Consider the following 14,544-nt stretch of genomic DNA (forward strand, 5'->3'; position numbering starts at 1 on the left):
AATTTTGGACCTGGATTCAATGTTATATCATCCAACCTCGTTTGGATCCAGGCTTGGATTAATATTGTTTTTTCCCATGAGTAACAGGGATACCACCCCCGGGGTCAGAGTCCTAGTGGCGCTGGCTATGCCTGCTGTACTTGTGGTCACTTTCCTGACCCGTGGTGCATCCCTTGCCCTTTGTCTTGCTTCGTCATGAGGAAGGGACATAATGCCAAATAGAAATGAGACCAAGTTAGATCTAGCATGATCCAACCCATATCTGATATGTTCTTACCATAATTTAAATCCCAGAATCGATAGTTATGAACGGTTTCAGTATCCTTGACAATTTTATACTTGGGAAAACAAATTTCTCTAGTGGAAATATGTCTAAGAAAAAAATTTAAGTTGATTCATTGAAAATCAAAAGGTTTTTTTTTTTGAAGAATGTTCATAAACAGATAAATGGAGTTTAGACATTTTTCTCAGGAAAAAAGAGGTTTTCAAGCAATTTTGTCTAGAGAAAAATTTTCATTGCTTATTGGGCCTTGGCAAAGCTGGCAGGCCCCACTTTTCCTTCGACAATTTCTCCATTTTTGAGAAATAAATTTTTTTTTTTTTTTGAGGATGAAGCGCTGCCTAGGCCCCAAAGGGCATCACCCCTTGCGCAAGCAGATGCGTGGTGACTCCCTGGGGGGAAGGGGTATCATGGAGTTTTACACAGTGATCGTAAGTATGGCAGGCTGAATCGGTGGTCCAACAGAACGGGTCTTAATCAGAACTCGGGTCTTATTATTTTTGGGCCAATACAGAACGATTCAGCTGATTATAGTATCGACCAATACAGCTGAATCTGTGGCCCAACGATTCAGGGCCGATATCGATTCTGACAATATTGCCCAAGACTCCTTGGTTAAGGAAAAGCAGAAATATACGAATCCAACTATCATGTTGGACCCGATAATGATGGAACCTGTCTTGGGGTTGCAAAAGGCTCAGGCTTCTGACCGGATTCTGAACTAGATCTGATGCTATTTTATGGGTAATATATTTCCAATTATGTATGGACGCCTAGTCGGGTACCCAATCTAAGATGGCCGGATCTGACCCATTTGCCATCCCTACCTGCATCGGAACTCGTGGATCCACCCTTAGCAATGTCAATTTGTCCTTCAATCTCATTGATTGAACTTGGGCTTCGGGAGAGATAAGGAATCGGATGGTAAGTAGGGTCCAAAGAGTTAAGAAGAACCTTGCAACTGCTGGTTTTGGTTGTGGGCCTTATCGCCAAGTCCGTTGATTGGTGCTAATTAGGGATGTCAACTAGTCGGGTTTGGTTCGGACTCATCTGGAACCAGACTCAAACCTGATTTGAGATGATGGTACCGGGTCCAAACCTGAGTCTAATTGGACCCACCATAAGAGAAACCATACCCATATCCTATAAAAATTACATGAAACAGACCCGAACCATATCCGATAAAATAAATTTTTTTTTATCATTTTTACATTGAAAATTTGTGGATCTTAATTGAAACTCGGGTCAGGCCCGGGTTTGGTATGAAATTTCACAAACCATACCTGGATGCATATATTAATTGAACCATTTGGGCCCGACCCGGATTCTAATCTGGCCTTCTTATTTATCACCAAACCCTAACCCTATAGGGTTTTGTACGGGTCGGGTCTGGGTCAAACCCAGCCTATTGATACCCCTAGATCCAATAGATGCTTTGTCGCCTGGGCTAGGGATGAAAGCTCATCACAATGGAGGCCCATCCATCAAAGATTGTTTTTCTTACAGGCAAGCTGGGTTAGGCAGATCCCTACCAGATATCTCTTAAGCCCCATGTGGCAGAGGGATTCGAACCTGGGCTTCAGCTTGGCACAGGACCCCGCTTACCACATGGGATACCACCTCAGTGGTACCAGCAAAGATTGTTTACTGGCACGACCGACCCATCTTGAACCGATCTTGATAAAATCTGGGTCCAACTTGAAACTAAGATGAGTTGCGTTGGCCTTCGGCAGGGTCAAGCCCTGATGGGGCCTTGGATAAGGTCGTCCTCATGTAAACCCCTGATCAGAATCCATTGTTAGATCTGAGTGGTATTAAGATCCAGCAAAACTCCTGGTTTTCAAAAAGCAAATACAATATTGGGTCAGAATGAATGAATCCATATCCAAACCCTTTGCCACTTTAATCTTTCATTAATTAACCATAAGCAACTCCCTTTTCCTTGCAACTCCATTTTCCTTTTTAGATAAGCGTGCATAAGATCCCAACCTAAAATAGCATTATCCCTTGAGATGGTAGAATCCATCAAGGTTCAACCTATTGAATTGGCATCTACTAGTTGCTGGATCATGGTGAACCAATTGGTCATACTTTGAATAGATCCTAAAGAGACCATTTAAATTAAGTAATCTTAACCATAATTATAGCTATATTTAATTTATACTCTAGTATGCAAACCATAATGTACAGTTGACTTAGGAGAATGTACCTCTTGGAACATGCTTATATGAAGGTTTAATTTTTTATTTTTTTAAATTATTTAGCTTTCTCTAGATATTACTAAGATGGTCATGTTGACCCTCTTGGGAAGTACTGATGTTGGTAACTCATTTCTTGCTGAGCTCTTTTTTTTTTGGGGAAAAAGAAAACCATGGATCTTGGTATTTATTGGGAGGAATATTTCCGGATATTCCAATGTTCCTTCTTATTTAAGTATTTGAACAGAAACAAAACTATGGATTCTGGTCATTTTCTATAAAGTATTTCTTGATATGTAGGCATGGAGCATCCTCGATAATCCAACGACTAAAGAAGGGGTCATGGTTATTTTAATTAGCGTTGAGAAAACACCCACCGGGTCGCCCGAGTCGCAGCGGGCTCGGGGAGGAGCTGCTGACCCTGTAGTCCCAAGTTCAACCCCCACCGGTGTGCGGGTGCCTTTAGCTGATGGGCTCTGTAAGGGCTTGGGTGCCGGTGACCCCACTCGGGGTTTACCTCGCAGGGGGACGGGTCCATTAAGTGATCTGGTTCTTGTCCAGGGTTTCTCGTCATAAAAAAATAGCGTATTGTGAAATATAGTGAGTTATTTTCCATAAAATAGGCACATAATTAAATGATTTTGTGTTGGCTCAGACCATATGAAATACAATGCTGAACTTGATGTTAACTTAGCCATTGAGTCGGTCTAAATTCAGCTGAAAAAGGAAAAATGTTGGTCCAATAAAAGATCTGAATCTAGGTGAGTCTATGCTATCGAGGTCCCGATTTAACCAAATGCAGTGGGATGCTGGCCCTAATCTGAATATGAATCTGGATGGATCATTTTTTTTTTTGAAAGGCAAGCTGGGGTTAGGCAGACCCTACCAGAACAACAACCTTTCCATGTGACAGAGGGATTCGAACCTGGGCCTTCAGCTTGACACAGGACCCCGCTTACCACATGGGATACCACCTCGGTGGTGAATCTGGATGGGTATGTCTAAACAAGACATGCAAAGCACAATGTATTCGACAACTTATGTGACAAATCTCAGTGATATTTTGAAAATATCATGAACTTTTAGATCACCAATTCAAACAACATATCATGATATTTTCACCAAAATGTAAAATATCATGATTTTGTTGTGAGCTTTACAATTTATCAGCTATTTTTTTTGTAAACAACAGGTGATTTTTACAATTTTTTTATTTCTTCTTATGAATATATTTTCTATTTTTTTTAAAGGCAAGCTGGGGTTAGGCAGACCCCTACCAGTAATACAACGACACCATTGGGATTTGAACTTGCAACGTCCCAACACAAGGTGACATGCACTAGCTACTCCTACCACACAGAGAAACTACCTCCAAGACCAAAAACCTAGTCGCGTTGGCTTAGCATGCGTACTTACGGTCACAGTCCTGATAGTGTAAAACTCCAAGGGACTCGGAATATACTAATTTAATAAATGCTTAATAAAGGAAGTATGAAGTGTTCAGAAAGGATGAGGAAAATTGAGTAGGAAGCAACAATGAAAATATGTAGTGCAAACGGGTCAGATTCAGGCCAGATCCGAATCCAAATCCGAAGAAGTTAGATTGAATCCAAAATACATGTAACAGTACTGTATCCTAAAAAAATAAAACATGTTATTTACATGTAAAAACTGCATTTCTGTAGGATTTTTGTTCGGATAAGCTCCAGATCTGAATTTAAATGCTGATCCGAATCTGACCTGAATCCAAAAGTGATCTGATTGAATAGATCCAAATCCAATCAAATTTTACTCAAAGGATCCATATCCAAAAAAATATGTGAACTCGGATCATGTATCCAATCCGTTTGCAGCTCTAGCATGAAGTATGTCCTTTTACTTAACTGCATCTTTTAGACCTTTTTATTTCCTGCACAGTAAGCTTATGACATTTTAAAACCTTTTGGTATCCATATTATAACATGTATCAAAAGGATACAATTGTAGAAGTTTCTCCCAAAGTGGAAAAAATAAAAAGTTTACTCCACCATTATTCAAGTCAAATACCCCTTTTTTTCTCAAAATCTTTTCAGCTAATAAAAAATTGCACAAATCTTGGTCATTAAAGAAAATGGCTTTACAAGAAAGCCAAATTTTCAGAACATTTTTAAATTAAGAGCTAACTTCATACTCTAAAAATAGGGGTGTCAACGGGTCGGGTTTGGTTTGGACCCAGGTGAAACCAGACTTGAACTAGATTTTTGGGTATGGTATCGGGTCTGGAACTGGGTCTAATCAGGTCTACTATAAGAGAAACCATACCCAAACCCGAACCCGATAAGAACTGCATGAACCAGACCCAGTAAAATAATATTTTTTTATCATTTTTACCTTGAAAATTTGTGGGTCTTAATCGGAACTTAGGTCGGGCCTGGGTCTAGTAAAAAAATTCTCAAATTATACCTAGATCCATGTATTAATTGGATCTTCAGGTCTGGACCCAGGTCTTAATCGGGTCTTTTTATTTGTCACCATATCCAGACCCTATAGGGTTTGGTCCAGGTCGGGTCCGGGTAAACCCGGCCAGTTGACACCCCTATCTACAAAGTACTTCGAGTTGTTTTCTTTTAATATATTTGCATCAGAAAGCAACTGTTCACCTTAGCATGGTTCCCTAAATAATGGACACCCCTACATCATCAAAAAATCACATGTTGATAAAAAATTAAAAAAAATTAAAAAATTAAACCATGTGATCTCAGGGACTGGTGTAAACTTTTTTTTTTATATGAGGGAAAACCCTCGGCGAGAACCGGATCACTTAATAGGCCCGCCTCCTGGCGAGGTATAAACTTAGTTGTATGACTTGGGTCTAGGATGTAAATGGGTCGGATTCGGTTCTGATACTCGCATTAATGAATCTGACGTAACTGGATTCGAACTTGATACTTTATACGTGGTCAGTCGAATTATCCGTTGAAATTCAGTTTCGGTTCCGATTCAATGTGCAAATCTGAATAACAGATCTGGTCAAATTATCAATTAGATGGTACCTGCTTTACCAAAATCCAACTAATCAGATTCAGATTCGGTTGAATATCCGACCCTAACATCTATGCTGGGTCAACTATTTGACAATTGAAATCCATTTCGAAACCAAACTGGACATTAGGCAAGAGGACTTCAGTTGGTAAAACCCTCGGGGTCTCTACCCACCTGAGCACTCAGCTTCAACCTCATGGACGTGTGTTAACGGGTTTGGACCCGGGTAGAACCAGACTTGGATCAGTTTTTTGGGTAAGGTATTGGGTTCGGACCCGAGTTTAATCAGGTCTACTATAAGAGAAACCATACCTAGACCAGATAAGAACTACATGAACCAAACCCGGACCATACCCGGCAAAATAATATTTTTTAGCATTTTTACATTAAAAAATTGTGGGTCTTAATCGGAACTCGTGTCAGGCCCAGGACTGGTATGAAATTTTGCAAATTATACCAGGATCCATGTATTAATCGGACCTTTGGGTCTGGACCTGGATCTTAATCGGGTCTTCTTATTTGTCACCAAAACCGAACCCTATAGGGTTTGGTTCGGGTCGAGTATAGGTAAATCTGATCCGTTGACACCCCTACTTGTGACAGAGGATCCCTTTGTGAGTTTCAAATTGTGGTCATCCCATGTCAGGTAACGAACGACGATCGCCTCTAAATCAGAAAAGCGAACCCTTATGGAATAGGAGATCTAAATTTAATCAGGAAAGCCTTGTTCCACATTGATGGAAGAAGGTCTTGAATGTGATAGCTGGGCCTAAAGGGTCATACCTAGGGGTGGCAAAACCTGACACGACCCGCCAACCCGACCCATCAACCCGCCAACCCGACCCGTCAACTCGCCAACCTGACTCGTGAACCTGAGAACCCGTTTACCCGACCCAACCCATTTATTAAATGGGTTGGCGGGTCGTGTCGGGTTACCCGTTAATTAAACGGGCCGGGTTCGTGTTTCCCACAGCCGACCCATTTAATAAACGGGTCGGGTTCGGGTTGAGGTATGTTGACCCACCAACCCATCGGGTCGACCCGCCAACCCGACACGATTGCCACCCCTAGTCATACCCAATGTGGTCCTATATTTGAGGCGGTGTTGGAGTCAGGCACAGTGAAGACTGTGTTCTTTAAGATTCTTGAACCCTTTTGAAAACATAATTCCTTATCATAATCACATGATTCAATACAAGTTTCCTACTAAACAAACCATGCAGATCTCACATCATTAACAATTGATCTAAAAAAAAACAGAAATTTTGATTTATACTCATTAGATTAGTACCTTCATTAATAACCAATATTTACCCAATAAAAAATCAACATCCGATGGACTTGCTGTGAGAAAAAAAAGGATCTTTAATGGCGGTCATCACTGCAGCTAAAGGTGTTTTTTCTGCCAAATAAAACGTGCCTGATGCTTCCCATGTTTGATACATTAGAAAATAAAAATTGATAATCCCTAGACTTGTGAAACACTGATGATCCAACAAACTTGATGCTCGAGTCTAGGCAAAACTAGGCCGAGTCTTGATATGGTAATGTCCACTCGAGCTGGGTCCAAGTCAACGATAGAACCACTTAACCCAAGTCACTAAACCATGTTCATACGGCAAGCCATGAATGCTGACGGAACCTAATAAACCACTCTCAATTGGGCCGCACATTTAATGTTTCTTATGATTAGGGGTGTCAACCGGTCGGGTTTGGTTCGGAGCCAGGTAGAACCAGACCTATCCTGGATTTTCAAGTATGGTATCAGGTCTAGATCCGGGTCTAATCGGATTTATCATAAGAGAAACCATACCCGAAACATATAAGAACTACATGAACCAGACCTTAGCCATACCCAGTAAAATACTATTTTGTATCACTTTTACATTGAAAAAATTGTGGGTCTTAATCGGAACTCAGATTGGGCCTGGATATGGTATAAAATTCTACAAACTATATCCGGATCCATGTATTTATAAATTGAAAAATTATGGGTCTTAATCGGAACTCGGGTCAGGTCTGGTATAAATTTTACGAACTTAAGCTAAACAAATCCAATTGAACTCTAAACCTATTAATCTAATCCCAAGCTAACTCAGTTTATAGGAAAATTTATATTATCTCAAAGTTTGAGACAATAGGAATTGAGCTTCAAACTTATTGCTTGCAAGCCAAACACTTTAATTATTTATTTTACATAATATTATATGATATAAAATCTATTTAATATTATTTATCAAGCCTGAACGAACTAAGCCAAGCTGAACACCTGGGCCTTTAGCTTGACACATGACCCCACTTATCACATGGGATACCACCTCGGTGGTATGTTTAGGCTTAACTTATTTAAGTTAAATGAGCTACTCAGCTGTATGAGTCGATCATGAATGAACGAGCCAAACAGAGAGCAGTTAGGTTTATTTACCAGCCTTAGGGGTGTCCACGGGTCAGGTTTAGTTCGGATTCAGGTTAAACCAAATTCAGACCTGATTTGAGATGATGGTACCGAGTCTAGACCCGGATCATATAAGAATTCTATGAAACAGAGAGCCTGCCTGACCATATCTAGGGATGGCAGTGGACTAGGGGAAAGCGGAGCCCGGCCCCGTTTGAACCGGGGCTGAAGGACATGAAACGGGAATGGAGGCGGGGATGAAGGTTAAAATCCATCCCCATGCGGGGATGGACTTGTGCTTTTCTCCGCCCCGCCCCATCCCCGTCTTGATCCCCCGCCTTGCCCCGCCCCATCCCCAATCCTTCTAAGGGATGACACTAAAACTGAAGGGAAATGGGGCCCCACCCCACCTTGCCCGTGTTTGAATTTTGAGACGGGATGGGGGTGGAGACCTTGTCCCCTGTCTGGGTCTATTATCATTCTTAACCATACCCGATAAAATAATATTTTTTACATTAAAAAATTGTGATGTTAGTCAAAATTTGGGTTGGGGCCAGGTCTGGCATGAAATTTCACAAACCATACCTGGTCCGATCCTTTAGGTCTGACCCAGATTCTAATTGAACCTTTTAGTTTATCACCAAACCCTGACCATACAGAGTATGCTATGGGACAGATCGGGTCTTAGTCAAATCCGACCCATTGACCCCCCCCTACCCATAGTGACAAATATCGCGAGATTTATGAAAATCTTGCAATAATATTGCGAGAAATTGTTTGAAAGTTTAAAATGGCAATTTCTTGCGAGATTTATGAAAAAACATAAATACCGTGATTTAATGCAATATTTATGTTTTAAATGACTATTTATCATGAAAAAATCATGTATTTTTATTTTTAAATATTTTTATTAATATTTTCTTATAAAATTATTTTTCATGTTTTTAATTAAATATTTTATTACTGAAATTTTGCTGAAAAAAATACGAGATTTACTATTTTTTTTCAATTTCTAGCGAGTTTTTGAAAAACGAGAAATTGCCGATAAAAACTTTTGTCACTATGGCCCTACCTAATATTTGCTGAGTGAACAAGATATCGTTTTAAATACTAGCTGACCAGCTCGGTGAATGACAAGACAAGACATGGACGCGTTGTTTAGTGCCTGAAAATGAGATATCCCAATCTCTTAAATTCATTTTGTACACGTTTTATATACCATAGTTTTTGCAATTAAAGAAAAATAATGAAACAATTGTGAGTGGGTCGGATACATGTTGACCATGGCGTATCCAAGCAATGGCCTATCCATAATTCCATATCCGATCCAACTCTTCATAAAATGACGATGGATGTGGATCAACATCGACCTTATCCCACACATTTTCAGCAACCAATAAATAAATGATGAAACTAAAAGCACTTAATATATATATATACCAAAATAAAAACACCTTTTTAGTATTTTTTTCAAAATTCCAATGAGATTTATATGGTTGTTTTTATACGAATCAGTCCTTTAGGTTTTTACAAGTTTCAAAATCAATGGCTTACAATTTTCATAAATTTTCATTACTTTAAATACCATTTTTTTATCCAAAAGTTTTGATCCAAGTGTTGATTTATAGTAAATCAATCTGAACACATTTGTACGGTCAGAATTTAAAAAATAAAAAAATTTCCATTGGAAAGGTTTGAAAGGGCTTCCATTGAAGAGGTTTTAACCAAGCTTTGATTCCCAACATTTGGATCGGACCTGATCTTAACCTGAACCAGATCTCCTAGAAGATTCAGTCAACGGTCTGGTTTTATGGTTTCCAATGATCAGAGAGTTGGGCTGAGGCTCACCGAATCATTCCTCGAGAAGGAGGATTATTATAATCCATGGATAACAGGACAAGGCCATGTGGGGCCCAAGGTAGGGTTGGGTTTCCTATGAGCTTGACACGATGCCCTATAAAGTTAGGAGAGTAGGACAATTGGAGTGAGTTTGAATTGATTGCACTTCAACCGTCACCAGGAAATACTACTCTCTCTTATTTATTCCCTGTACGTATCTGAGGTACGCTATGAAATCAGTTTTCCCATGACGTATGCAAACCTGTGATATATTTTCTCAGTTGAGAGAATATGTACCAACTAGTAGTGAGAAACAAACCGAGTGGTTCATGGTTCGACTCGGCTCGGCATGTCCTAGGCTTGTCCATGCGTACTTCGTTTACATGGTAAGCGAGCAACGCTCATTTGTTATAAATAAATGAAGCAACCATGAACATGAACATGGGGCGTTTTGTCAGCTCGGTTCGCGTAGTCTCGTTTAGAAGATTTGATAGAGTACACGTTAGAAGAAGCATAATAGTTCAATTTGCCAGAGAAATATACTAGGTTTGTGGTTTCATTCTCACTCACTCTTATAAGAAAAAAACATTTATATTTGGTTGCATATCATGTGATTGTGATTTGGAATCAAATATGATTTGAAGTCATATAATTTCAAATCATATATTTTAGGGAGAGTCATTCTAAACGTGATTTTCTTATTTGAATGAGATTTCAAATCACGGATAACTAAAATTATGTAAAACCAGTTAAATATGTAAAATCGGTACATACCAAGTGTAAAACCCGAGTTTTTTCTTTGATAATTAAAGTGAATAAATGATGAATTATTGGTGCATCTATTACTATAGTGCAAATTCTTGATTTTTTTGAGTTTGACTAATTATGAAATTTCGTATCAAGTTACGAAGAACATTGAAACAATAATTATAAAATTTAAAGTACGTAAACTAAACGATAAAGTAGATAATTTTAGATTTTGGACATTAGATTTGGATCTAAATCTTAGTATTTGGATCCAATATGTTTCTTAGATAACATTTAGATTGAATCTAATTTTAAATATTAATTAGATCAAATAACAATGGATTTGACCCTCATAGGGGATGCCCTATATGGATCCCATTTAGATCCAAGAGTCTACATGGGTTAAAATCTCATTTAGTTTTAATTTAAATAAATAAATAAAATAAAATAAAATAATTAAGACTTTAATTAAAAAATTAGATTAAATTATTAATTAAGATAATGAAGAGGGTGGGACGTCCCACACCTCTTGAATAAATTGAATTAGTTGGATAATTGTTAATGGTTAGTTATGAAAAAGTCAAACATAAAAAATTTCTAATAAAATAGAATTTTAAGAAAATTAACCAAATAGAAAAGGAGTCTAGAAGATAGAGTACTAACTAGGTTAGGACTCCTCTCCTCCTCCACAAGATTTTGGAGGGGAGAGTCCTAACCACCTTAGAATATTGTGATAGGTGAAAGGGTTATATAAACCCCCTCCCACACACCCCTCTCATTTTAGGAAAATAAAGATAGAAAAAAATATTATCTCTCTCTTCTCTTTTTCTTCTTTCTTTTCTCCTAATTATGTCTAGGAGGTCTAGAGTGGTGGTGAACAACCATTAAACCTGCAAAACTTTTGATGGTGGTAGTAGTGTATAAATCAGACTACCCAGTTTTCCTTCGGTTTAGCGAATATATTGATTTTTCAATAAGATTTACGTAGTATATATGCTTTGTACATACACCAAGCATGCATATATGTATAATATATTATCTCAGAGATGTATTTGCATAATTATATCATTTATACACATTTTCTTTTGCAAAGAAATTGATATTTGGATTTTCAAAGCACAAATCAGGGGTTTTCATCAAAACGATTTTGAAAGGCATACTTAAATAGGGTTTCTTTATTGATTCAGGTTAGATTCAACTATAACGTATTTTCTTTTGGTGATATTCAAAAGTTATCCCTTTTGAGATCTGGTTGAATATAAAATATCGAGATTTCAATGGTTTTATGGCCTCAAAAAAGTTTTTTTTCGCAAAAATGTCTTTTGAGAAACCTTGGTTTGTGATGATTGATATATTTTTTTCTAAACAGTTTCAAAAATAATTCTGTATCTCCTAGAATATCAGTCCAAAAAATCTAAATAAAAATATTGGGTTAATGTACACATCTTGGGTTTAATTCTAGCATCTTTTTTACTTGATTTGGATTCATATTGAGGAAGAAATGTCCACCGTAATAGAGCTTCAGTTTCAGGCTCTTGTTACATGACTGTTTCGACCTATCTTTTTTAAAGGTATGAAAACCCAAGCAAAATCACTCCGAATAATTTATAAAATTTTTGGGTGAAGTCCAACATAAAATAAAAGATTGCATAAAAGGGTTTTGTTAAAAACATTTTCTATGAATCTCAAAAAAATTATCAATTTGATAAAAATTCTGCAATTTACAAATTTTAAATTTTAACTTTGTTAGAATAAGGTTTAGTAGAAGAATTTTAATTATTTTAAAGATCGGTTTATTGGGTTGTATTTTTGACAGATAAAGACAACCATAGTAAAAATAAGATGATTTTATATGCAATCTGCAATTTTTGGTGGATTTTGTAAAAATGGGTTATTAGGGATCCAAATTTTTCTGACGACTTGTACTTGTGATTAGATAGTAATGTGTTTGGATCTTATTGTTTTACTATTTTATGTTATATTCTACATATTATCAGTGTTAAAACATCTCATTGAATCATGAGCAAAGAATTAAACATTGGAAAAGAACTGAATTCGAATTTATGCAAGTTGTATTTGAAAGATACTGACAAAGTTTGACTGTTATGCGAATTAATTATTTTGGTTGATTCCAAAAGAAGAGTATTTTCATGTATATGATTGTGTTCAGCATGTGTAGCTTGTTAAATAACTAAAATCATGCTTGACTTAATAAAAATTGAATTGTTTGTATTTAAGATAATCAAAATCTTGATTTCTCAGAAATCGATTTAGGGTTTTGAGTTCTTTCTTGGAATTTGATTTCTATAATTGCATATATTGTTGAAATTTGATTTTTCTAAGTTATGTGTAGCATGAACTTGATTAAATTATATGTATTTACTTTGGGTAAGCATAGCTACAACTGAACATAATTAAAAATATATGAGCCTTCTGATTCAAGTTCATGGGAGCCTATACCTAAAAAATTGATTCATGTGTTTTTTGTTATAGGTTAGTTGTAATAAACTCATTGATTCAATCTGTTATCATGGATATTTTAATCAAGTCTGATATGATATAAAGTACTGAAAAATTAATACATTAATCAAAGTCATGTCGATTTTCTCGATAAGGATTTATGAGAGTTCTTATCGAGAAAGTCGAGTTTCGTAACTCTAATTATGTTTTAATATGTTTTTAAAATTTTTATAAATTCAGTTTTGAATTATATCATATCTAATGCAAATATTTATGATAGAGATAGAGGTGAGATAAATCATGATCGATAAGTTATGGTTTTGGTGTAAGGATGCCCTGTTTAAGAGAAATAGACTTTTAGACAAATTGTATTTGATATTCATGATTAAATCCACTCATGACAGCTTAAGTATATCTATTTTTATAGTAAATTGAGCACGATCATGATCTTATTTGCAAAGAATGTAAAATATGAATCTAGACATGTTTGATTGTATTGTGTTTGGCAAAACATGTTTTAGTTGTGCATTTTTGGGCTACTATAGCCACGACACTTAAACAACTTATAAGCGATTTAAAATTGCGATTCACAGAATGATATATAATTGTGATAATGATGTATGCTGATTTTTATTTATTAAAATGATGTAATATTGTATGAATAAATTGTTGAATAGTATGTTTACATGATTCATTATTTATGAGAATACATATAATACTTTGGGATGCAATATTTTGTGAAATGCATGCAGAGTGATAGAAATCCCACAAGGTTGCATGGGCATATGGGTGCTCAATAAAATGTTGAATTAAAGTTCCAAAGAACAAATAATGAGATACCAATGCACTAGCCTAAATGGTAAATGCCTTTACCCATGACCTAATTAATAAGATAACTTTGAGCAGGATTTTGAGTATGTCTTTAGTGAGGTATGTTGAACCAAAATAGTCTTTGGTTTACCTTAGAGAAGGTAGGCGGTATAAAACTCTCTGGGCCATTTTTTTTTAAATACGGTGAAGGGCAATACCTCAATGACCCCCCAACCCAGATAATTTAGGAGGGCTATGACTGTCTCTTTTGTCCTAGGTGAACATGTCTCTGGGTCTTTTGCAAAAGTGACTGATCGATCATCATATGGCGCGAAGCCATTTCCTGAGACAGAGCCTCTCGGTACACGCCATTACGTCTCATGGCCTCACTCCGCTCCTGAGGGGACGACTCAGTCAATTACTTGAGAAATTAAAATACATAGCATAATAAATACCTGAGTAGTCTAGTCTGTTTCATAGAGAGCCACACATACCTGATAGGCTTTTTGATAATCAAGTAGAAACTTAAATGTACCTGCTCACTTTACTTTTCTGCACTTTTATATATGCTCATATGATTATATAAATGCATGTATATGATTAAATATCATGATTTAAATTATATTGCTGTTGTGCTTGCTTTAAATTTTGATATCATGTTTGTGCATACTTTACGAATTATGATTTCATTAACTTTATTATATACTAATTCATCTGCATATTAAATGTTGAATTTTATATAATGTGATTGATACATGTTATTTAAGCTTAGTATGCTGTATATTTGTGTTATC

The sequence above is a fragment of the Nuphar pumila genome, chromosome 7 (genome assembly GCF_984573655.1).
Source record: "Nuphar pumila chromosome 7, dmNupPumi1.hap1.1, whole genome shotgun sequence".
Taxonomy (NCBI): domain Eukaryota; kingdom Viridiplantae; phylum Streptophyta; class Magnoliopsida; order Nymphaeales; family Nymphaeaceae; genus Nuphar; species Nuphar pumila.